A 25,746-nucleotide genomic window follows, 5' to 3' on the forward strand; every position below is an offset into this window, starting at 1 on the left:
CCCCTACTTCTCACTCACTTCCCCTTTGCTGTTTCCACAAAACTGGTGCAAAGAAAGACAAGAGTCCCTTGGCTGCCTCCTTCTACAAGCCTCTTCTGGGTTCTCTCTCTGGTGCTGTATTAATTACTCTAGCTGCACTTATACTTGGCAAAACTCATTCCTTTTTTGGGTCAGGTGGTCTATCAACCTCCTTTTTGTTGCAGAAGGCACCCTGTTCCTCTCTTTGGAGTCTGGTAGACTGTAGCTGTTCCAAGGAAAAATCCAGTAGACATTTTCTCCCTTTCGCTCATTGGGTCACTTCATTTTTCTTTTGCTCAGCGTATAGGACTTAGCCCTGGTTCTCTGGTTGGTATAGGTAAGAAAGGAAAAAAAAGTTGAAAATTTTAGATTTGAAAATTACTCACTTTTGGCCATCAATCTTTAAACTCACATATCAAAGTTCAAGGCTAGGGGAGCAAGGTATAGTTGGAAAGGTTTTCTTTAGAGTACCTACATGCTATAGTACATACAGCACTTGTCATGAAATCAGGAAGATGGGTTTAAATCCTGCCTCAGATACTTACTAGCTTTGTGACCTTGGATATATATCATTTAACCTCTTTTAGCTTCAATGTTTTCATCCATAAAATAGAGATATAACACTATAATAATAACAATAATAATAACTAACATTTATATATTGCTTACCATGTGCCAGGTATTGTATTAAGCACTTTACAATTATTATCTCATTTGAACCTCATGGCAACTCTGTAAGGTAGTTGCTATTATTTTCCTGAGGCAAACAGACGTTGTGACTTGTCCAGGGTCACACAGGAAGTGCCTAAAGTTAGATTTGAACTCAGGTCTTCCCGACTCCAGTCCTAGGGCTCTATCTACTGTTCCATCAGCAGTCGCAAATGAGAGAATAATATATAAATAATGTTATAAAGTTTAAAATACTATGTAAGTGTTAGCTATTATTTTAGGCTAAATTATGTGGCAGAAAAGCTTTGTTACAGATTTTAGTGTAAGGGGAAAAGTTAAATTTACGATATCCTTTGCAAAATCTCTGTTTTAAAATAAAGTTTAGTTAATTAAAAACTAACTTTACATAAGATTCAGTTTATTTTTTGTTGTTGTTCAGTCATGTCCAACTCTTTGTAACCCTATGGACCATAGTATACCAACACTGTCTGTAGAGTTTTCTTGGCAAGGATACTGGAGTGGTTTGCCATTTCCTCCTTCAGAGGATTAAGATAAACATAGGTTAAGTGACTCGTCCAGGGTCACATAGCTAGTAAATGTCCGAGGTCAGATTTGAATCCCGGTCTTCCTGACTCCAGGCTCATAACTCTATCCAGTGACCCATGTAGCTGCCTCAAAAACAGAATGGAATAGGCATTTATATAGTATGTATTATATACTAAGCAGCATACTGGGTAGAGCTTAGGTTTAGTGATTTGCCTAGGATCACCTAGCTACTAGGTATGTGAGGCAAGATTTTAATTCAAGTCTTCCTTTAGTTTGATAAATAAAAATAATAGATTGTATAAGATATTAAATGTTCTGTTTTAATAAATAACATGAAATTTCCTAGATGTATTTTAGGGAAATGTGTTTGTTTACTCTGAATCCCCATTCTCCTGTTTACTCAGTTTCTAGGTCTTATTGATTTAGCTCCCCATCAAAATTTCCTTCATTTATCCCCTCCATTCAAGTCATACTATATGCCTAATGTAAACCCTATTGCCTCTTGCCTGTGCTATCACATGAGCTTACTCATAGTATCCCCTTCTCTAGCCTTATTTTTTTCTAGTCTATTTTTTACGTACCTGCCAAATCCAGATATTCCTAAAACATAGCTCTTAACATGTCATTCCCATGCTCAATAAACTTCAGTATCTATCCATTACATCTATGGAAAAAAAAATACAAACTTCTCTGTTTGTCACTTAAAGGATTTTATGATCTGGTTCTAGTCTGTCTCTCCATTCTGATTGTATGTTCTTCTCCCTTAGCTACTCTCTATTCTAGCTAAAATGGCCTACTTGTCCTTTCTCTTAGATGACTTTTTATGTTTGGAACACCTTTTTTACATGTGCCTCTTGAAACCCCTTGCTACCTTCAAATCTTAGCTCAAGTGTTGGCCCTTTTAAAAGAGGGCTTTCCTGGTTCATTTGTGAGTGCTTCCCTATGAAACAACTTTGTATTGTGTTGTTTCTTCTTGGTAGATTGTTAGCTCCTTGAAGGCAGGTGCTGTTTTGTTTCTGTCTTTGTATTCCCTGCACCTAGAAAAATTTCGTTAAATAGTAGGTATTTAAAATGTTTGTTGATTTATTAAATTATAATAGCAATCTAAAGAGATTGAGAATGAATTGTTTTTAAGTACTCTTAGAAAACTAGTCTATCTATAATTAATTTACATTTTAATTACAAATCATGTCTGTTCATTGAAATTTTTTCATCTTTTATGAAACATTTTTTTGAACCTTGATACGGTTAGTAAATGGATGTAATATGATATAGTACTAGAGGACACAGGCTTTGGAATCAGAAGACCTAGGGTGTAGTCATCAGGATGCCACTCATTGATTGCATGGCCTCGATCATGGCTTAATTTCCTTTTTGTCAATTTTCTTATCTGAAAAAGGAGGGTCCATGGGGTTTTCTTGGCAAAGATAATTTGGCAAAGACTATGGAGTATTTTGTCCTCTCTTTTACTGGTGGATCACCTTTTGTCAGAACTTTCCACTGTAACTTTCTGTCTTGGGTAATCTTGAATGGCTTAAATGAGCAATGCAAAGAAATAGAAGAAAACAATAGAATGAGAAAGACAAGAGAAAATTAGAGATATCAAGGGGATGTTTCATGTCAAAATGGGCATGATAAAAGACAAAAATGGTAGAGACTTAATAGAAGTGGAAAGTTTAAGAAGAGGTAGCAAGAATATACATAAGAACTATCCAAGAAAGATCTTAACATCACTGATAACCACAGAGGTGTGGCTAATGACCTGGAGTAACCTGGAGAATTAAGTCAAGTGGACCTTAGGAAGCATCACTAGCAATAAGGCTAGTGGAGGTGATTGGAATTCCAGTGGAACTATTTAAAATTCTGAAAGATGATGCTGTTAAAGTAATGCACTCAATGTGCTAGCAAATTTGGAAAATACAAGAGTGGCCACTGGATTAGAAAAGATCAGTTTACCTCCCAGGCCTACAGAAGGGCAATGCCAAAGAATATTCAAATTATCACATAGTTGTACTCATTTCACATGCCAGCAAGGTTATGCTTAAGATTTGGCAAGCTACACTTCAGCAATATTTGAACTGAGAATTACCAGAACAGGCTGGTTTTTGAAGAGGCAGAGAAAATAGAGACCAAATTGCCAGTATTTGCTGGATTTTGGATAAAGCAAGGGAGTTCGAGAAAAATACCTACTTCTACTTCATTGACTCTACTAAACCTTTGACTGTGTGAATCACAACAAAATGTGGCAAGTCCTCAAAGAGATGTGATTACCAGACCATTTTACTTTTCTCCTGAGGAAACTGCATTTTGGTCAAGAAGCAATAGTTAGAATTGAACATGAAACAGCTGATTGGTTTAAGACAGGCTAGGCTATATATTCCTGCCATATTTATTTAACATACATGCAGAGTATATTATGTGAAATGCCAAGCTGGATAAATCAAAAGCTGGAATTAAGGTTGCTAGGAGAAATATCAATAATCCCAGATATGCAGATGATACCACTCAGATGGCAGATAGTAAAGAAGAATTAAGAAGCCTCTTGATGTTGAAAGAGGTGAGTGTAAAAGCTGGCTTGAAGCTTAACAACAACAAAACAAAACCCAAAGATCTTGACAACTGGTCCCATCACTTCCTGGGAAATAGAGGGAAAAGAAATGGAAGCAGTATCAGATTTTATATTCTTGGACTCAAAGATCACTGCAGATGGTAACTGCAGCCATGAAATTGTCTGTCTGTCTGTCTCTCCATATCTGTACCAAGCATGCTTTGGCTCACTTTCAGAATCAGGATTAAACTCCCCCTCAGGGTTCAAAAGCCAAATGAAGACTCAATGACTTTCTGCATATTGATGAGTAGGCTCAGTAATAAATCATTAACACAATGAGTATATGAGATAATGATGAAATACCATATCAGAATATCTGTGATATAACCAAAATAGTACACAGAAGAAAAAAAATTATACTTCTAAAAGTGTATATTAACAATATAGAAAAAGAGCAGACCTGCAACCTTAGTATAGAAATTTAAAAACCAAAATAAGAACAAATGAAGGAAGATTGAAAATTAGAAATGAATCAAATGCACAACAAAGAAGAATGTGGAAATGGCAAAAACTAAAGACTGTACTTTAGAAAAGAATAATAAAATAAAAATATTTGCTTATTCTGGTAAAAAAGAGCAAAGTCAAGTTACCAGTACTGAATCAACCTAGTTTCAGAAAATGGAATTGAACAAGCCATAAAAGAACTGCCAGAAGGTGTGTTTGTGATTGTATGTGTGTTTGTGTGAGGTAGAAAACCTTGTCTACATGAATTTATAGGTAAAGTCTATCAAACATTTAAAAGACAAATATATAGGCAATGCAAATTTTTCTCAAAAAAAATGCACACATTTTTCAAATTATTTTTATGAGATAAATATTGTCCTAACACTTAAACCAGGGATGGATAAAGAATAGAAAGAGAGTACATATGTGTACATATACATATACACATATAAGAAATTTATATGTAATAGATGCAATATATGTGTATAAAACATATATGTATACACACAACATATGTATACACATAAATAATTAACATGACTATTTATTAAATAGAATAAATATTAACTTTGACCAAACTGCATTCACACTGGGAATTCAAAGGTGGTCCAGTGTTAAGAAAATAATATAATTTCACCCAAAACTCTCATTTTAATCCACATGATTACGTCAATAGATATAAGATAATCTTTAACAAAATTGAAACTCACTTATAATTTAAAAACCCTTAATAGCACAGGCATGGAGGGATTATTTTTCATATAAGGCTAAGTATAAAAACTGGAACCAAAACCTAATATTTTTATAATGAGTAGAAACTAGAAGCTTTCCCAAATAAATATGGAGGAAAGCAAGCTGTCATGTTTATTTGACATAGTTTTTTTAAATCCTTGCAATAGTAGTGATAGGAAAAAAGGCATTAAAGACATAAACATTAACAAAAAAGACAAAATTATCCCTATTTACAGATGACACAATGGTTTACTTACAATAGAAGATCCCAAAGAATCAGCAGAGAAACAAATTTAAATTATTAATGGCTAAAGTAAAGCAGTAGGATTCAAAAATAAAACAGTCTGAGAGTCTGCAAAAGTCATTAGCATGCCTAAATAGCTGTCACTGAAACCAGGAGGAAATAATAGAGAAACTCCGTTAAAAACAATTGCAGAACATATAAAGTATCTGAGAATTATTCTACCAAGACACATTCAAAACGTAAACATATTGACAAAACACTCTATACAGAATCAAAGAATTGCCTAAATAATTGGAAGGATAGTTCCTACTAATGGTTGGGCCATGTTATGATAATGAAATAAATATAATAAAAATACTACTACCTAATTTTAAATATTTGGTACTCTACCAAACAAACTACTTTGGGTTATTTTTTAGAACTGAACAAAAGAATGGCATTTATTTGGAGGAACGTAAAGGTCTAGATTTTATATTTTCATCAGCAAATTGTGGAAGGAAATAGGAATTAAGGGGTAAATAGCACTCCCATATGTCAAATCATACTGTAAAGCAGTAATCACCTAAATTATTTGGTATTTGCTAAAAAATAGAAAAATAGATCAGTGGAATGACCTAGATAAGTAAGAATCACAGAAATACTTGAAGTCATCGTTTGGTAAGTCTTAGAATATAAATTATTTGGGGAGGAACTCCCTGTTTCACAAGAGCTACTTGGAAAACTAGAAAGCACCTTGGTAAAAATTAGGCTTAAACCAGCAACCTACACCATATCCCATAAGAAGTTCCAAATAATCAATGATTTTGTTGATTTTGTTGGGCTGCTTTCCCCGCCCCCTTTGTTCAATGTCTGTTTCAGGGTAATGATTATGGTGAGTGGGGTGAGGGAGGAAGACATTCGGAAATGAACTTGATATAAGAACACAAAGCTTCATTAAAATAAAATAGATAAGCTTCTTTTAAGTGTTTGTCTTTAGAGTCAAATATGGAACATTGATACATTTTATATTATTAAAAATTCAATATTCTACTGCTGGAAATTTAAAGAGAAATAAGATCACAAAGAAATAATACGAGAGTTTTGGTAACAGTGCTAATGTGTTAATGGAATTCAAATCAGGTAAGAATGTGTTCACAGAATGGAGCCAAATTCAAGGGGAAAGAATTTTAAGAACTCAAGGAGAAAAATCAGTGAATAGAAAAAGATTCATTGTCAAATGAGGATAAGAATGAAATGAATGATTCTTGAATGAGTGAAGTTCTTGGCTAAATCAGACTTAGAGAAGAGAAAGCAAACCAATATAGATAATTAGACTAATATGCTGTTAGCTTAAAAGTAAATAAGAAAACTGCCTTGGGACATTAGGGGAATGTTAGCTAACGAACTTAACTCAACATTTTGCAATTATCTTTGAAAACTCATGTATCCTCTTCCATTTGGAAAGGGGAAACATGCTGTCAGTAATCATCAAGGGCTGCTTTTTATCCTGAGTAAAATTGATCTTGTAAGCTTACTCAAATAATGATGAAAAATCTAGAAGAAAAGACTTTGTATCGCTGGCATGTTTCAACAGAATAAACTTATTGTAAGACAAATATGATTTTTTAAAATAATTACTCAAATCCCTAAATAGGAGCTCTAAAGTACTGAAATATCTTGCTTGAGAGAGATACATGTCAAGAAAAAGAGGGTTAATTTGAACACGAGCAAGAATATACAACACAGGAAAATGTCAATTTTATGATTGAATTTCAACATAGTGATTTTAAAAACCATTAGAACTTGAGTACTTCCAGGATCTATGTTTTCATTGTTTTGGACGATCAGTCCTTACATTGGTTTATACCAGTTTTCTATGTCTTAGCAGATGATCTTCATGCCATATTGTATTTCTGGTGATTAGTCTCTCCTAACATAGCTGGACTGGGTGCACTTTAGAATACAGTTATTCCTATCGTTGGTGCCATACTCAGGCCTTTTCCACTTAGAAGAACTCGCTGGAGTTTGTGTTTTGCTGACTTGGCCTTTGATAACTCAGTGCTATCATGAGGCATTAGAGGATGACATCAAAACCATCAGTAGGTGAAAAATAATATTCTGAAAACTATGCAAAAGTCTTTTACAATAGGTTTCTCTATTGGTCAGTGAAGTTGATGATTGGCCAATCTTCTAAAGAAACCTTATTCTCTGGGTTGTGGGACATATTTGGGAGGTTTTCCAGTAATTGATGGAAGGTCTAATTTTATGTAACCTCTTCATTAATGATCTAGTAGAGGGAACAGATGTCAAGAAATTAAATTCCCAGATGATTCTGAATTCAAAGGTGGTATAAATAATAATTTAGTCTAATCTAATTGCCAGGATGCTGCACTAAGAGAGAGGCCTATCCTGAGGTCTATTTAATCTATCAAGAATAATATCCATAATAATAGAAGCCTTTACTTTGTAACTGTATTATTATTGTAATATTATTATAAGTAGTTTCAATTTTATTTTACCAAGTGAAATAAATATGTAAACATATTTCAACATTTTTTATTCATTAATTGGCCAGCTAGATGACTCACTGGATAGAATATGGGGCTTAGAATCAGGAAGATCTGAGTTCAAATTTGGTCTCAGACACTTACTAGCTGTGTGATTGTGGACAAATCACTTAACTTCTATTTACCTTAATCCACTGGGAAAGGAAATGGTAAATTATTCTGGTGTCTTTGCCAAGAAAACCCCATGGACAGTATGGTCCATTGGACCATGAAAAGTTGAATGTGATTCAACAAGAACAATTCATTAATTATTAGAAGCAGTTGAAAAGTTATTGTTCAGTTGTTTCAATAGTGTTCAACTCTTTAGGACCCCCCATTTGAGGTTTTCTCGGCAAAGATACTGGAGTGGTTTGCCATTTCCTTCTCCACCTCATTTTACAGATGAGGAATTGAGGCATACAGGCATGCACATTAAGTGATTTACCCAGTATCACATATGTAGTAAGTGTCTGAGGGTAGATGAGGTGAGTATTCCAAGCCTGATCTCTGTTCATTGATTTACTGTGCTACCTTCTCTCTTTCTCTCTCTCTCTCTCTCTCTCTCTTCTCTCTCTCTCTCTCTCTCTCTCTCTCTCTCTCTTTTACACACACACACACACACACACACACACACACAAACACACACACTTCATGTGGTATCTAATCTTATTAGTCCTGAAATGTCAAAATATTGCCTTAGTAGCAACCCCAAGTTAATTTTCTTTTTGTAGAAAGTTGATGGGTCAGCTGTATACCTTATGTGTTTATGTATCTGTTTATAAGTGCATGGGAGTTCTTTGTGTTTTCTCTGATGTTATCCTGAGCCTGCACAAAAGAATCAAAGAAACATAGGCTGAAGCCATATTTTGAAGTGTTTTAAATCCCAAACAAAAAACCTTTGTTTTTTGTTCTGGTAGTAATAAAGACCTACAGGTGCATCTTGAACAAGGTAGTGATATAGCCACTAATGAACTTTAGATTACTTTTTAAATTCATTTTATTTTTTTAGTCAATTGGGGTCAAGTGAGTTGCCCAGCATCACACAGTTAGTAAGTGTCAAGTGCTTGGTCTGAGGCCGCAGTAATGTACTTTAGAAACATCAATGTGGCAGCTGTATGAAAGCTGGATTATAGAGGGGAAACTCTGGATTCAGAGAGACCAGTTAGAAACCTATTATAATAGAGCAGTATAAAAGTAATGAGAGCCTTTTGTGACTGGAGAGAGTGGGCTATCAGAAGTATTTTTGAGGTAGAACTGTCAAGGCTTGGCCTTGACCTTCTCTGCTACTTAGTCTTAGAGAATTTCCTATAGCACTGAGAGGTGAAAGTCCAGGGTCATGCAACCAGTATATGAGAGGTGGGCCTTGAATCAAGGCCTTCTTAGCGCTCTGTACCCCGAGACATGCTGTCTCTCATCCAGAAGAAAGAGTGGTTATTATGTCAGATGTTCTGGGTAAATCAATAAGTCTTGACGGGATTTATCAATGTGGAGATCTTTGGTGAATTTAGAGGGAGTGATTTTGGTTGATTTGAATTAGTACATTAGAAAACCATGTGGCGCCAGTGTAATTACAAACCACACACCAAAATGAAGGTCTGTGAAAGGGTGATCATGTTAAACCTCTATCTTTGTGACAATTTGGTATACACAGACCTGTGAGCTACTTCTTTGCCAGTCAGATACATTTAAGATTGAAGTGTAAGGAATGATTACTATTTCAATTCAGCAAATACAGATTAAGCATTAGGGCTTCTAAGTCTGTCAGGCCCTTGGCTGGAATTCTCTTTTGATTACATGTTATGTATTTGTACTTGTATGTGCTAGGGGAAGTACTATTAGTGCACACAACCATAAATTCAATCTAGACCTTGCTTTTTAAAAATTTTATGAGTAGTCTGTAAGCACTAAGGAAATGATGTTCATGATAGCTTAGTTCTTTATTGTGGCATGAAGCGGAACCTGTTTTTTTAAAAGTCATTTTAACTTTGTATGTCTTTTAATCTAAGTACCAGCTAAGTTCCTCATCAGTCACTTGGTTGCCTATGAAATGATAAAATTTTTTGGCCACCAAGTCATGTACAGTTTCTAAGACATAGAAGCATTGTGATGAAGGAAGTACTTAGAAATGTACTGTACTAGATTCTGGGGCATATGACAGCAAATTCATGCTTTTAAGGAATTTATGGTCTCAGAGTAATCTGCTAGAATTCAGTAAATAAGGCTTTTTGTAGTTCAATTCTTGGTTGTATGTTTGTGGAGACTGTACATATTATAGTAGCTGTGTGGTAAACAGAAGTAGAACAACATTAAGAAGGAAGGGCAAGAGCACAGAAGAAATATTTTAAGAGTGCACTGATTAGCAAATAGGAAAGAATAAGCGCAAACAGATCAAACCTGTTATGTAGTAGTCAAGGAGTAGTTTGGGTAGCTTTGTGGAGCACAGGTTTTAATTAGATGGATCTGAAATACAAGCAGTAATGGGCACTAGAAACTCATGTTGCAGTCAAAAATCAAACCATCATTTCTGTGTCTATCAGGTGGACACTGTGTAATAACAACTGTGAATTCCCCTACTCATACTGCGACAGCTGTCACCATCCATTATTGTTAACTCTAAATATGAAGGATGGTAATAGAGAACATAAATAAACATGACGTGCAATCAAACAATCTTTATTAATTTTCATCAACACTATATTTTTGCAAAAGCACATCCCTACAAAGGCAACAATTTAACCATTTTCACTGGTTAGCAGTGGTTAGCAACTCATTAAAATGCCTTACAAAAATTAATTACCATATAGAGTTTCAAATAATGGGTTAAAGCCCCAAAAGAGAAATAGCTTTTTAAAGGAAATATCTTTACTATTTTCGATGTATGCTGTGGCAGACATAATTGATAGACAAATTTGTCTACCAGCTTAGAATGTTGAAGAAATTGTGCCAAATGTTTTAATTAGGTTGCAAAATCATCAGCTATCCTGAAATGACACAGCACAATGGTTGAATATTCTGTGGTCACATTGTACAAAGTTAGCACATCTTGCTAGAATAAAACATATCATGTCATTACATACAATACTTATAATTTTCATTTTATTTTACCATTTCAGAGAATACTATAAATTACAGCAATCAACATTATAGTGCCTTAATAAATGACTATCTTTTCTTGTTTGATGGTAATATTAATTGAAAAGTAAGTTCTTTGAACTGTTTCAAGTCTTTTTGTCCATAATTAATTATATATGTCTTTATTAATGGGAATATGAGTTCAGATAATAACTATTCATAAAATTACAGTTAAATGACTTTAAGTAAGAATGAATAATGTATACTCATACAACGTGGGCTGAAATACTATACTTTAATCAGTACTAGTCCAACAAACATATGATATCATATACATTTGTGTATGCATTTTGAGGATGTATCAAATCTGCTAAAAGCAAGGATTTTTATAGACTATCATGCAAACTCATTATAAGAATTGCATTATAATTGGCATGCTGTATTCAAATTTCAAGAATGTTGCCTTTTTATTTTCATTTAATCTTAGTGTATGTTATCCATATTTTGCTGCAAAAAGCAGTATAGTGTAATTGAGAGAACATTTGACTGGGAATTGGGGGACCTGGCACTGTTGATAATTAGCTGCAGAAAAATTGTTAACAAAATCTTTCTTAGGCTTTAATTTCCTTATCTGGAATATAAGGGGAGGAGCGTTGCTAGCTGATCTCCAAGGTTATTTCTTGCTATAAAATTCTCAAAAGCCACCTAAGTTAATCAGCCATTTCTGTGATAGTCATTCCCTAGCATATTTGGAATTGTCTGGTACTTGGGATTCTGTTAAGTTGACCTCAGAGCTATTGGCATATTCTTGAAATTGATTTTGTTGTTTCTTCATGGTATAAACATTGACTTCCTTGAAACTACCTTTTGATAGGATTCTAGCCATTTTTACATGTTTCCCATCCCACATGATGTATGTTAAGTTTATCTTTGGTACCTCCTCCTTTCCTCCACTGTCCTCGCATAATTTATCTTTATTTTTTATAATTGTCAGATAATCCTTGTATTCCCTGTGATTTTTGCATTTTTAAGGCCTAAAGGCTTTTAAGTCCCAAAAGAATGACACTTGTAGGATTTTAAGGAATGCTTGTTGAATTGCATTGGGATGCTTGTGTTCCTCAGTAGTGGTGCTGGAGTTTTTGGTAATGTTGGGCATCCTATACCCCTCAAATCACAATACCACTACTGCAATTCTATCTATAAAGTAGCTGTAATTCCTAGAAGAAGGCAATTAAGACTCTTATTTACTTCTGTCAGAAATCATGTCCCTATACATATTTCAATTCTTGAGCATGATATTTGACAATGGGATAGCATTTAGGCACCACTGGGTTGCAAATGATTTATATAAATTTATTTACAATTAGGCTTAGAATTGGTTTCAAATCAGACAGTGGACTTCCTTAGGTAATAAAGCATGAACTTCTTAACTGACCAAAAGCCTTTTATAGTGAAATAATAGATCCCCTTAGATTTGATATGTAGCAGGAAGTTCTTTTGGCAGGTAGCAAAGGAGAATTGATTCTTTCTTTCTAGAAAATTATTTTTTTAGTTGTAGGAGGTCCATGAATGTGGAACAGTACATCACTTTTTTTGATATGTTGATCAGGTTTATTATTATTTTCTCTTTTTTCTCTTTTTTACTTTTCTTTACAAATATTCTTTGTTATATGGGATGGCTTTCAGAGAGAAAGAGGAGGGAAAGATACTGGAGGAAATTTAGGTGACGGAAAAGACAAAAGATATCAATAATTTTATTTAAAATATGTCTCTACTATCTCCTGGCCTCTCCTAAAATAGAAGTCTGAGAAGTCAAGTTGCAATTTTTCTTTAATGCCACATATTTCTGAACTCAATAAAATCTTACTGTAGTTTACTTCATATCCCTTTGCTTAGTGACAAGCTAAGTCGTTGAGACTTGAGGCCAGCATAATCACTGAGACCATGAAAAAAATATAAATATTAACTGTAGCATATCACTTCTGGGAGCACTTCAGGAAGTATTATAGAAATGCTGAGAAAGTGAATTTTGCTTAAACATAAAAAAAATCTTGAAAGAATACCATGGCCCATAAATAACACTGAATATAATGTCAACAGGAATATTTCTGCATATTGTAAAAAAGTCTTGGTCTTATTTTGTTGTTGATAGGCTCTTTTCAGATGGAAAGCAAGGTAATAATAGCAAGCCAGGAGGTTTAAAATGTTAATTAGCCTTATAATCTCTGTATTTTTCAGGCAGATTGCATTATCATTTTATGTAAATAGAACATTCACTGGCTTGTTGTTTTCGATGTAAACACTAGTTAACTTTGGAAATTTATTCTTTGTAACGACATGAATTGTGCATAAATTAGTAGTAGCCTTGTGAGATTCACAGAAAGGCAAAGTAAACATGGTACAATTTAATTTATATGTTATAAAATATAATCACCCTCATCCATCCCTTTTGTTTCAGAAACTTGAACTCTGCCCCTGGGAAACATGGTAAAATTTAATTTATGTATTATAAAATATAATCACCCTCATCCCTTTTGTTTCAGAAACTTGAACCCTGCCCCTGGGATATCAAATTATAACGGGTGAGGCTTGCCTCATCTTGACAAAGTTTCCATGCCAGTTCCTGCTCATCTCTACCTCAGAGTTAACCTCCTCCCCCTTTCCAACTCTTATTTATGTTTTCCCCCATTACTGTCTTGCTTTCTTGTATTTCTAGCCATAGTGAATTGAACAGTGCCTGATGCATAGTAAGTGCCTAATAATGCTTAGTATACCTATTTGTCTATCTCTCTATTTACCTCCTCTCTCTCGCTCTTTCTTATTTTTCTACCCTGCTACATATGTAAGAACTCAACATTATATATTATTAGAAATGAAGCTGGGGCACACAGTTCAAAAAATTAATGTTTATATTTAGCATATATTATTGTCTTTGGTAAAAAGAGACTCTCCATTGGGCTTAGCAAAAAGATGCATATGCATAAAACAAAACATAGATATACAGGAATGCTGTATTCATTCTATCACATACATACACACACGCACATACAGACGTGGAATCCATTTACGATTCATATGCTGATTACTTTTCCTCTGTTTAGATCTCCTTTTCATTCAGACTCCATCAGGCCAGATCAGCTGAGGGCTTTTGTAATTTTCTTGTTTTAAATTTTTAAAAGTTGAAGATCTCTTTGGAGATTAGCCAACAAACTACATGCTGTTTGATTCCATTTTCCCAAAGTCAACAAATCTGAGGTTTTTTTGAGGTCCTCTGTGAATTTGGTCAGTAATAAAAGGATGGCTTTTTTTGCTTTGCTTTTGTTTGTTTTTGTTTTTATTTTTAATTCCTGAGAGCCATTACCATGGCTCTATAAATAAGTCAGTGGTAGATGCCATGCTTAGGTCTGAAGCATAGCAGGATAGAGGGAAAGGAAATAAGTGAGAAGAGAAATAAAGCAGATGTTAGTACAAGTGAGAAAGAAGAAATATGCATATGATAGGGAATGGCAGCATCATCAGTTGTTATTTTGTGTACTCTGTACTATTCTTGTTTTTAGGTTACCTACTTCTGCTTGAAATTTTGTTTGAGGTAATGTTGGCAGATCATCATAATTGTCCTATATATTTGACATGAAGAGATACTTGAACCCTGTTAACATACACACACACATACATACATTCACACACATATGTGTGTATATGTATCTGTGTATCTATGCATATATGGAAAGGGATAGGGACCATAATAGAGACTAAACGTCTGATTTCATTGGTTCAAGGAACTCCTGGATGAGGAAATGCCTTCTACAAATAATGGTCTGCATTTCCTCAGCAACTTGCAACAGAGTTCCCTAGGTTAGTGAGAGGTAAGTGATGTGCCCAGGGTCACAGAGCTAGTATGTGTCAGAGGAAGGATTAGAACCCAGGTCTTCTCTATTTGACACTATGTGTCTATTCACTGCTAGAGTTGAGAGTGGGTGGGTGGCAGTGGTGGGGGGTGGGAGGTAAGAAAGTAAATTTATGGTGGAGGGAATGTATATGATGCAAATGCACAATTTCATATACATTCCTCCTTACTATTTTTTTTATCTTGAGCTCTTTATGTTTTTTTATTTACAGTAAAAAAGGAAACTTAAAAAGAAATTCCAATTCTGAATGTAAAAATTAGAATTGTTAAAAATCAATTTTAATTGAGGAAAAAAAATCCTCCTGAAGAATCAACCAAAGTGTTTTATATTTTTTTTATCTTGTTTACATTAGCTATACCTTCGTTATTGCTTTCTTATAGAAAAGCAGTGACTTGTACTAATTAGGAGGGCATTTTAGAGTTGGGCTTGAGTTAGAAATTGGTATACAGTTAGAAATTTCCAGTAATACCACATCTAATATTCATAATTGTTGGTTTGTTTATGGATTTTTCCATGTCATATGAATGTGACCTAACAATAAACTTAGTCATCATATTAAGGTTATTGTTTAACATTGGGTTGTGAATAAAATATGGTATTTTGAGAAGTTAACCTTATATTATACTTGTGTAACTATATATATTCAGACTAAGGTATCTAGGTATTTTTCTTTCTGTTATGGTTTAAATTATGACTTGGAAGAATATGTAGAAATAGCTTAGTATTTGTATTGTGGAACCCATGTTTCACTTCAGAGAATTTAATATAATTTCTAAAAATCCTAAATGATTATGTTGAATTACTGTGTATCTATCTATCTATCTATCTATCTGTCTATCTATCTATCTATCTATCTATCTATCTATCTAAAAGATCCATCTTAACCTTCCTTGCAAATCATTACTCATACTAGCTTTGTCAAACACCTGACAACACTCCCTGGTATGGCTCAGATTAAAATGTAATTGGGAGATATTTAACAAAATAAAAAATGAAGTGGAACATAGATAATCTTAATTTGTAGTTTTCTAAAGCAACATGTTTACTGCAGGTTCCTCATGTGTGGTTTAGTGGTCTCATTTTTATTTTAGTTGGACAGCACTGACATACCACCTGATAAGCCTATTTCAAGGATTTTTTTCTTGTCTTAAATGATGAAGGACAGGTTTAGGTCTCGCAAGATATCTTAATTTGGTATTAATTGAAATGAAGACTATCTTAATGGTTGTGACCATTTGACAGGGGTAAGGGACCAAACTTCAAAAAACTAACATGAATCTTTCAGTAAGCAGTGTAGGGGCAGCTAGGTGGCACACATCCCAGAAGAATGTTGAGGCTTATCCAGTTAAATTAAATTTTTTTCTGGCCATACTTAAAGGTCAGAAATCTGAACACACAGATTTTTACATATACATGTGTTTTAGTTCAATTTAGTACTTTGTTCGAATCAAGATTAAATTATTTTCAGATTGGCGAGCCAATGGCCAGAAATTCGATTTTATTTATATCTGTGCCACAATCAGTCTTATACAGGCAGAGCCTTGAGTGGATCCTGCTACTGTAGGTGGAAAGGACTAAGAATTACAACTCCATTATTTGGAAGTCTGAATTTTATGATTTTTTTCTGGGTGAATGGCATCCAGAGACTGAAGTGGGTGCAGCCCTTTTTGAGAAAGTATCATTAAAGTTGGATAAAGTCAGATCTTTACTTTTTTCCAAGGACCTCTTGCTAATTACTACTATTATTTTTTGTGTTCTACAAAAAATAATGATAGCTTTCATAATGGTGATTAAAATTCATTAGTAGATTCCACATTCTTAGAGATGATATAACTTCTCATTCATGCTTTAAAAAAAATATGGCTTAGGAAAATGTGAAGAAATCACTTCTGAAAATCCTAAATGTCTTCATGGAATTACTATATAAAAAGAGATCTTGGCATTAAATCTATTGTTTGTTCTTTGTTATTTTTATTGTTAACACTTAAATTTGACTTACTTCACTTTTTTCTTTTCACCTCATCCTCACTTGGTCACATCCTCCCTTTTCTATTTTTTTATTAGTAAAATCCCAATAACTGAACTTCAAGGAGTTCCAAAATTATTGTATTTCATGAAAACTTTTTTTTAAAAGTCTTGCTAAAATGAGTGAAAAGATGGTTATTTATTAAGTTGTACAGTATGAAAGAACTATTTGCTATATTCTTTGTGTTACAAAGGAGGCCTTAGAGAAATAAAGCCTTCTAGTTAAAGATGAAACTAACCTCTGAGTGAGTGAAGAATCGTTTATTTATGGTTCTTGGGAGAACTGGGCACACCTCTTGGAAGACAGTGCACCAAATACAGAAGTGAGAAAAAGTTTTATACTGTGAGAACGCCCCCACTCCTCCCTTCCAGGCCCAGATTGGTCTGTTCCTTTCTAGGTCATCTTACATGTCCACCCATCCCATGTCCCCTTGACATGCCCCCCCATCCCTCCTCATCCAAAAGCCCTTGCCCTTTGTCCTACTTAGGGCTGCTTAAAACTAGTTCTGCCCTTTAGAACCTTGGGGTCTACTAAAAGATTAGGGCCCTTCTCATTGGCTTGCCCTTTCAAGGTTTTGCAAGCTTGTTGAAACAATATAACTTCTTTGCTGACGTTGTAAGATGTCAAAGGTTATCTTAAATTGTGGGAGCATGATGTCCCTTACATTTGTATCCAGTGACCAAGTGAAGAGGTAGATGTGCTGAATTATTTTATCATTTCCAAAACGAATCAGAAAGAGTAAACAAACCATTCCCTTCTCTTGAATTATATTTGAATGTACAGTATTACAAAATACAGACAGTCCTTGCTTTAGGTCAGTGTCCCTTTCCACAGACCTTTTAAGTAATATGAAGGGAAGGAGGCAGAAGAAGGCCCCGTTTGTGGAGAGAAGGGGCTAGAACACAGTTCAAGGACTGGCAGAGACAGAGGAGCTAGAGCAGGACGAGGAACACACGTGGTCAGGGCCAGCCACCGACAAAGACAGAAGGCCTAAGCAACACAGGGGCATGGAACAGACACATGGTACCTGAGCACAGAGAGAAAGAAGACAGACACACAGAGGGCAGCCCAGGCCTGTATCACACGTGGCAAGGGTCTCCCTGTGCCTCTATACTTCTGCTTTCACTTGGAGGAATTCTTTTTAGTTCAGTATTTTTTTTTCCCCTGAGGGGGTGAGGCAAGAATGGAGAGAGAGCGTGAGCGCGTGGTACTGTGGAGTAAGAAAATGGGGTACTATAGAGAGAAATTAACAGGGTTTTTGTGGGTTTTTTTTGGATTGCAGATTTCTTTCAGAATTCTTTAAGTAGAGTCGAATTTGCCTAATGTGAATTTATATATAGTGAATATTGTCCATGTTCTAAATAAAATTTTATAATTTAAAAATTAACTGCTGAGCTCCTGTTGTAATATATCCTGGCCATTTCCAGACTTTTGTATTCAAACGGTACAGTAGTGTGTACTGTGGGTGTCATTTTTTTTTTAAGAGAGGCATGGGCAGCTAGGTGGAGCAGAGGATAGGGCACCGGCTGTGGACTCAAATCTGGCGTCAGACACATAGCACTCACTAGCTGTGTAACTCTGGGCAAGTCACTTAACCCCAAATGCCTCATATTTAAAAGAGAGAGAGAGAGAGGGAGAAAGAGAGAGAGAGAGAGAGAGAGAGAGAGAGAGAGAGAGAGAGAGAGAGAGAGAGAGAAAGAGAGAGAGAGAGAGAAAGAAAGAAAGAAAGAAAGAAAGAAAGAAAGAAAGAAAGAAAGAAAGAAAGAAAGAAAGAAAGAAAGAAAGAAAAGAAAGAATTTATATGGTCTTGGGGATCAGAAGGTTTGGGGCTTGTGTTTTAGTTCTGGTTCCCACAATTTCTAGCACTGATTTTTAGACTAAGAAAATAAGTTCACTCTTAATAACAAGTCCTTAATATTTTAACTTTCTTATTTGTGAATTAGTCCAGAAAGGCAGACAGGCAATATATAGCAATCTGACCTGAGAGCCAGGAAGTTCAATTTTCACCTCAGAGTTTACTAGTTGTATAAGCCTGGGGCAACTAAACAATTCATAACTATCCTTTGGAGCTACATATTGACCTAGAAAACCATATGTTAACATTATCTGTGTTCTAGTGTTTGACACTTTGGTCTAGATAATTCTCTACAACTGTACCTTGCAGAGGTGCAAACCACTGTGGGTAGGGGGATTTTTTCTCACTAGAAGAAGACCTTAAATGTTAAGATTAAAGAATTTGTATTTAATTTTGTAGTCAATGAAGGATTTTGAATACCCAAGTGATGTGATGAGATTTGAACATTAGAAAAAGTATTTTGGCGGAGCCAAGATGGCGGAGTGAAAGCAATGACTTGGTTGAGCTCTCCCCCGAACCCCTCCAAATACTCATAAAAAATGGCTCTAAACAAATTCTGAAGCAGCAGAACACACAAAAAGACAGAGTGAAACAAATTTCCAGCCCAAGACAACCTGGATGTTCGATCAGAAAGGTGTATCACACCGGGCTGGGAGCACAGCGCGGTGCAGTGTGGGCGCGCAGGCTGCCGCAAACCTGGAGCAGGCCTCAGAGGACTGAATCATGGGCAGCTGTGGAGGTTTCCAGACTCCTCAATCCATGAATGCCAAAGACAACTTAGAAGGTCAGTGGAAAAAGTCTGTTTCTGTTGGTGGTCAGAGAGGAAGGCGGGGTCTCAGCCCCATTCCCCAAGAGCATGGCCCTGGGGGGGGGTGCAGCTGCTTCCCGAGCTTCCGGCCCACAGACTGAGGGGGAATACAGTGGCTGATCAGAGAGGGATTGCAGGGATCTCTTTGCCAGTGCTGAGGCAGGAATCTCTTGCTTTGCCTGTGTGTGGATCTGGGTCACAGTTTTGGGTGGTGGTGCTGGGGTGAGGAGGAGCGCCGGCCTGGTGGAGCTTATAGGAGCTGTAGAGAGAAACCCCTCATCACAGTTACAGGACAGAAAGGAGTACTTGTGGTCACAGGCCAGGAAAGGAGTAAATACCTCGCCCCTTATCCTACCACCTTGGAAGAACTGAAAATTTATAGGTCCCTACAAGTATCTCTGAAAACAGCTGTACAAACCCCCGAAGCTTGGGAAAGTACACTCTCCACATTGGAAGCAGACTCTTACCTTAACAAAGAGTTTAAAACTCAAGTAATTGGCTGGGATCATGAGCAAGCAGTGCAAAAAGAGTCAGACTGTATTATCTTACTTTGGTGAAAAAGAAGATCAAAATATACAGTCAGAAGAAGACAACAAAGTCAAAGCTCCTACATCCAAAGCCTCCAAGAAAAATATGAATCAGTCCCAGAAAAATTATTTTGATGATATAGGAACATTAGAAAAAATATCTTGGGGTCAGTGTAAATAAAGGATTAGAATAGAGGGAAAATGAAAAAATTGAGACCAAGTAATTGTTAGACTACCCTAATAATATAGGCAACAGGTAATGGGGTCTTGAACTCACTGGTGGGCAGTGGGAATGGGCTTCAGAGAATTTATAAGCTGGTCTTCCCTACTGAGTGATCTATAGAATTTTTCAAAAATTCTTAGACTACCATTAGAAGCCAATAAGAGGCTCTAATTCTTGTTCCATAAAATCATAGCATCTAATATTGGAATGAATCCCTGGCATTGTTTAATCAAATCCCTTAATTTTATAGGTGAGGAAACAGAGGCTTACAGTGAAAATAAATGATTTGTAGAAGGTCACACCGGTAGTTGAGTGGCAGAGCAAGGATTGAAGTCCTTTGATGACAAATCCAACATTCCCTCTGCTCTGCCTTCAGATAAGGACAAAGATAATGGCAAGTTTTGGGTATGAGTGACTGGGAAAATGGAGGTACCATGAATAGTGAAGTTTAGGCTATGTATAATTTTTGTAACCTAGGTTATGAGTTCAGTTTTGAATATCTAAAAATATGTACGTGGAGTATTTTCTATTTAATTAACAATCTGTTTCAGTCTGACAGTCAAAAATACCACTTTTTTGGAATAAAAATGGTACAGAAAATAATTTATTATTGTATAGAGGAAGTGTCAGAGCTTGTGTTCCACTAGAATAGCCCTTGAGAAACTAGAGTCACCTCCATATTCACTTGTATAATGGGTGGATATTGGAATTGGGAGATTTTTTAAAAATTTCTATAGATCTCCCTGCTCCCCCCACTGCCATCAATCTTAATTTCTGAAATGTCTCTCTCGCCACAGCTATATTTTCAAACTCCAGGACATCATTAAAGGATACCATGGTATCTTTAATCTCTTCATTTTAGGTTTTGCTCTTGCCACCATCTTTCCTTGGAAATTTACTTAGTGCTTACCTTCAGATTGCTTTCCTGACCCCTTAACAATTTTTCTTTTCCTGAACAATTTTCTGGCAGTTTCTCTTTGAGCAGAATTGAATACTGCTATGACTTCATTGTTTAGATTTTTCATCTGTTTTGAACTGCTGTGAAAATCAAGGAGTCTGTTGGGTTATAGAAATTGCTATTGTTTGTCCTTCATTCTCAAAGAGGACCAATGACATCAGGAAGGTGATGTCTTGACTTGCAAGTGAATTGGATTTAAGTGAGGCAGGGCTATGCAAAATCACCAGCCTCACTCTCTCCTTCCCAGGCATCTGGGTCTAGTTGCAATATATAGTTCAGGATGACTGGAGATGGCCCCAGGAGCAGCGGGAAATGGGGATTCCATTATAGGAGGATTCCAATCCATCCTTAGCAGATACAGATAAACACTGAGAACTTTCCTTGCTAGGTAAATTGCTCTGGCTATGTGGGATGGATTGAACTTTATTCTTAATCCTCTCCTCACAGGGATCTCAGATAATAACTTTAGGTGCTGTGTTGTCAATTTGCAGCTGGTGTTTACACAAGGGGCTCTTGCACATGTGCCAAGAAATATTGCTGGTCAGTGCCTTGGAGAGACTAGAGCAGGGATGGGGAACCAGCAGCCTTAAGGCCACATGTGGCCTTCTAGGTCCTCAGATGTGGCCCTTTAACTGAATTCAAACTTGAAAGAACAAGTCCCCTTAATAAAAAAGGATTTGTTCTGTAAAATTTGGACTGGACTAGAGCTTAATAGAAATTCTACAACTTGTTCAGGTCTGCTGACTATATATTTAGAAGTTTTTTTTTTATTAACATTATAGGCAGAACTTAGGGCATTTTCAAAAAAGGTTTTAGTCAGCCTTGGCTTACTCTTTTTACTCATTCTCTTTATCTGTATTCTGATTATTTGACTCCTTTTCTGAAGGCATCTAGTGAAAGAGTTGCAAGGGAAGAGGTCTTGGGGCTTTCTGCCTGTCCTGGCTACTCAATCCAGAGAAATGGGCCTTGGTCCTTGGCCTCTTTCTTTTTTCATTTTTATTCTAGGTGAAGAGATTGGAGCCTCCAAACTTGTGAATTTTGAAAGGTCTGGTGAGGGAGCATCTGAGCCTCCCAGAATCTGTTTATAACCAGTTCAGCATTGGTATCTAGTGAAGTAAGAAGTGACCAAGAGTGATTTGGGGGGGGCTGCCTAATAGTAACTGTGATAAGGACTCATCCAGCATTCACATTGCATCCAGATGTGAACTTGATAGGATCAGTGTTTTATTGGAAATGAGCTAAGTTTGGGTCCATTCTTCCTGTAAACCAAAGTAGAATAGGGAAGAAGTTGTCCCTGAGATGTTGAAGGAGGAAACATTTGTACTTTTGTTGTTGCTATAAAATTTCCTTTCTAAAAGCTAGTGAGTGGTTAAGTAGTTAAGTGGTTAAATGGAACTGGGACACCAGTAAGTTATGTAATAGTATGTTAGGTGCAGGCCTAACCCTGGCAATCTGTTAGTTCACATTCAGTGTTGGGATGAAATGAGTCACTCTTAAGTCATTGAACTATAAATTAAAGGAGGTTTACTTGGCCCTGACATAGCAAGGATATAAAGTAGCATTTAGCTTGGATAGACACTAGCCTCTTTGTCTATATATGGAAATATATATGGTCATCAAGATAGAATGTGGTGACTTGTGTTGTATTCAGGCATACACAAGTCTGAGGGGCACTGATCCTATGTTGGTGGGACTTTTTATGGCTCTAGGTGACCAGGAAGCTACATCAGCACACCTGAAACCTACCAGGATGCTGCATTAAAGGAGGCATAACTTAAACCTTGCCCCATTCCTAGATCAATCAAGTCCTAAGTTTGTTGCCTTTTGGGGGAAAACCAACCAAACCTATGAGGGTGAAGATGTGGGGGAGAGAGAAATCCTGGTAGATACTGGTCCTTTCATAGAGGAGAACATGGCCAGTGAAGGCTGAACCTGATGGCATTAGAGTAGAAATATCCCCTCTCCCACAGGGTACCCTAGAATCCTGAGAGGCAGATGTGGCCTGGTTGGCTTTGGGAAAGTGAGCTGGAGCCTACATGCTAATTTACTCAACTTTGATTTCTTTCTAAGGCTACTCTAAGCCAAAAACAGACAGGAGAAAAGGATATTTGTACTTGTAAGAGATGATATATAATCTTAAAATTTAAAACAATGAGAAATCTAGGTGGTACAATTTTTAGTGATTTAGTGAGTTACAATATATGTCTTAAAGCAAATAAAGAACATCTGGTGATCATATTTCACATGTCATATAACATTTTATATGCTTAAGGAATAAATTAGTGACATTTAGAGACTGTACAATAACCGATGTTGGAAGAACTAGGGCAACCGTAATAAGAAAAGTGTGGTTTTGCCACATGCAAAAATCATGTTGTAGGCCAGCAAGAGATAATAACATCCTGTATACCCAGAAGAGCTTCTCTGTCTGCATAGATCTACTTTGCCCTCAGAGCTATCTATTTTTAAATTGGTGCTGACTATGACCTTACTGTTGGAATACGTTTAAGTTCCTCGTTATGCATTTGGTACTCTTAGTTGGCCGCTGAAGACATTAAAAACAACATTTTCCTTTTCCCCCTTTCTGTTCTTCACTCTATATTTCTATAATTTTGAACTTTCAAAAAATGGAAAAAACTTGTTAACTGAAAAGTAAATTCTAAATCAGGTGAGCCCATTTCCTCAGCGAATAATTATGATAAAATGAGAATTTTTAGTTATAGAACTTTAGAGCTGGAAAATACCTTAGTGATTACTCTGCTTATAATAGAGCAGTTGGACTTTTAACTTATGGGGAACCTGCTAAACTCTGATACCCTTGAACTGTCAGAAAGGCTTTGGAGAAAAGCGATTTTGTTTGATTTTGTGACTGTCCCAGGGTTGGTGAGCCTGTAGCATTGAAACACTTGAGGTATGGCATTGAAACACATGAGATGTCAAAATGGAGTAGTAAGCTCCCTCAAAGCTTTTCTACCAAATAAAGACAACAGCATTAAGGACCCTAGTGTCTGAGAACTTTTAGAATGCTTGCTTCAGTTCACTTTAACCTCTCTTTATCCTTTTAGTCACCTTGAGTTGAATTTGAGTGACTGCATAATTTAATATGGATTCTTTCATCAAATATGTATATTAATTATTAATGGGCTGATAAACATTATCTTTATTTTAAGATTGCAAGTTCCCTTCCAGCTCTAAATCTATAATCCTATGATCAAGAGTTTTAATACCATGTTATTCTTATTGTTAGTTTTGTCTTTTCATTTCTTAAATGGAAATAAGAACAATGGTAAACTTTTTAATAAATGGGTAATACCAGCAGTATAAAGATTAGCACAATCTAACACATAGTTCAAAAATTAGAAAATGTTCTTTTCATATAAGCATCAAATATTCCCTGAATCACATGCTTTGTGAGACTTTGATGTCCCTACAATGTGACTGATTTTGTGAATTGTAAATTATTTGGGGAATTCTAAGTTTTATCTGCTTTTCAAAAGGCCAGCATAGTGTCCCTCCTGATAAGACTACACATCTTGACAACTTGTTAAAATAATATGGTTAGTTTTTGCTTTCAATTTCAGATTTGCAGAATGTATCTTATAAAATTCCCTTGCAGGACTGATGCATATGTTCATGGCTGTGGAGGATTTTATAAGACCAGTACTGATAAGGACCATAAATTGTTTGAACTGGACTATAAACATGCATAATGGAATAGTTCCAACCATTCTGTAGATCTTTTAAAATTTATTTTTATTTTTTCCATACATATTTATTTAACATAATTTTCAGAACTACATCCTTTCTCTCCCTTGTTTTAGAGTGTTTGAAGATTAAAAAAAAATAGTAGTTTACTTCCAGTGACCAGTGACTATTATATTTTCTATTATCTTTTTCTTCAGCTTTCCTTTTAAAAACATACATTGATTTCTTGCTGATGTTACTAGCAGATGTACTTCAAAGAATCTGTGGGACTTTTTATTTATAAAGTTTTATTCAGGCAGTTTGTTTAGACAATAAAAATTGTTTGAGCACTGATCATTAAGTACCACCTACTACATGATGCTTTTCTTAATTTCCTAACTATTAGTGTTCTCCTTCACTATTTTGTAGCTAACAACTTTATATTTATTTGGTAATTATACAGCATATGTTTATTGTATACATATTTTATATTGTTTATATTGACATGTGTACATGTTAACTCCCCTGATAAAATATAAACTCCTTGAGAGCAGGGATTATTGTGTTTTTGTTTCTGAATAACAGGGCCTAGTACAGTATCTGAGGAAAAAGCAGGTGGTTAATAAATGCATGTTGATTATTCTAATGTTCTTACTTTTTGCTTGTGTATTAATGTTTTTCTTCTATTGATTATCTATTTTATATATGTGTGTTGATGTCATTCATTCATAAATTTATACAGCCAATACTTTTTAAGTGCCTGTTCTATATAGAGCACATTAAGTAAGATAACAGTGGATTAACAAGTACATTGAGTGGAGTGTATACTCTAGTAGATATAGATAATTATTATATACTATTATGTTTAATTCTAGAATCAGTAAGAAGATACTGGAGTT

The sequence above is a fragment of the Phascolarctos cinereus genome, unplaced genomic scaffold (assembly GCF_003287225.1).
Source record: "Phascolarctos cinereus isolate Bilbo 61053 unplaced genomic scaffold, phaCin_HiC Scaffold_1;HRSCAF=81, whole genome shotgun sequence".
Classification (NCBI taxonomy): Eukaryota; Metazoa; Chordata; class Mammalia; order Diprotodontia; family Phascolarctidae; genus Phascolarctos; species Phascolarctos cinereus.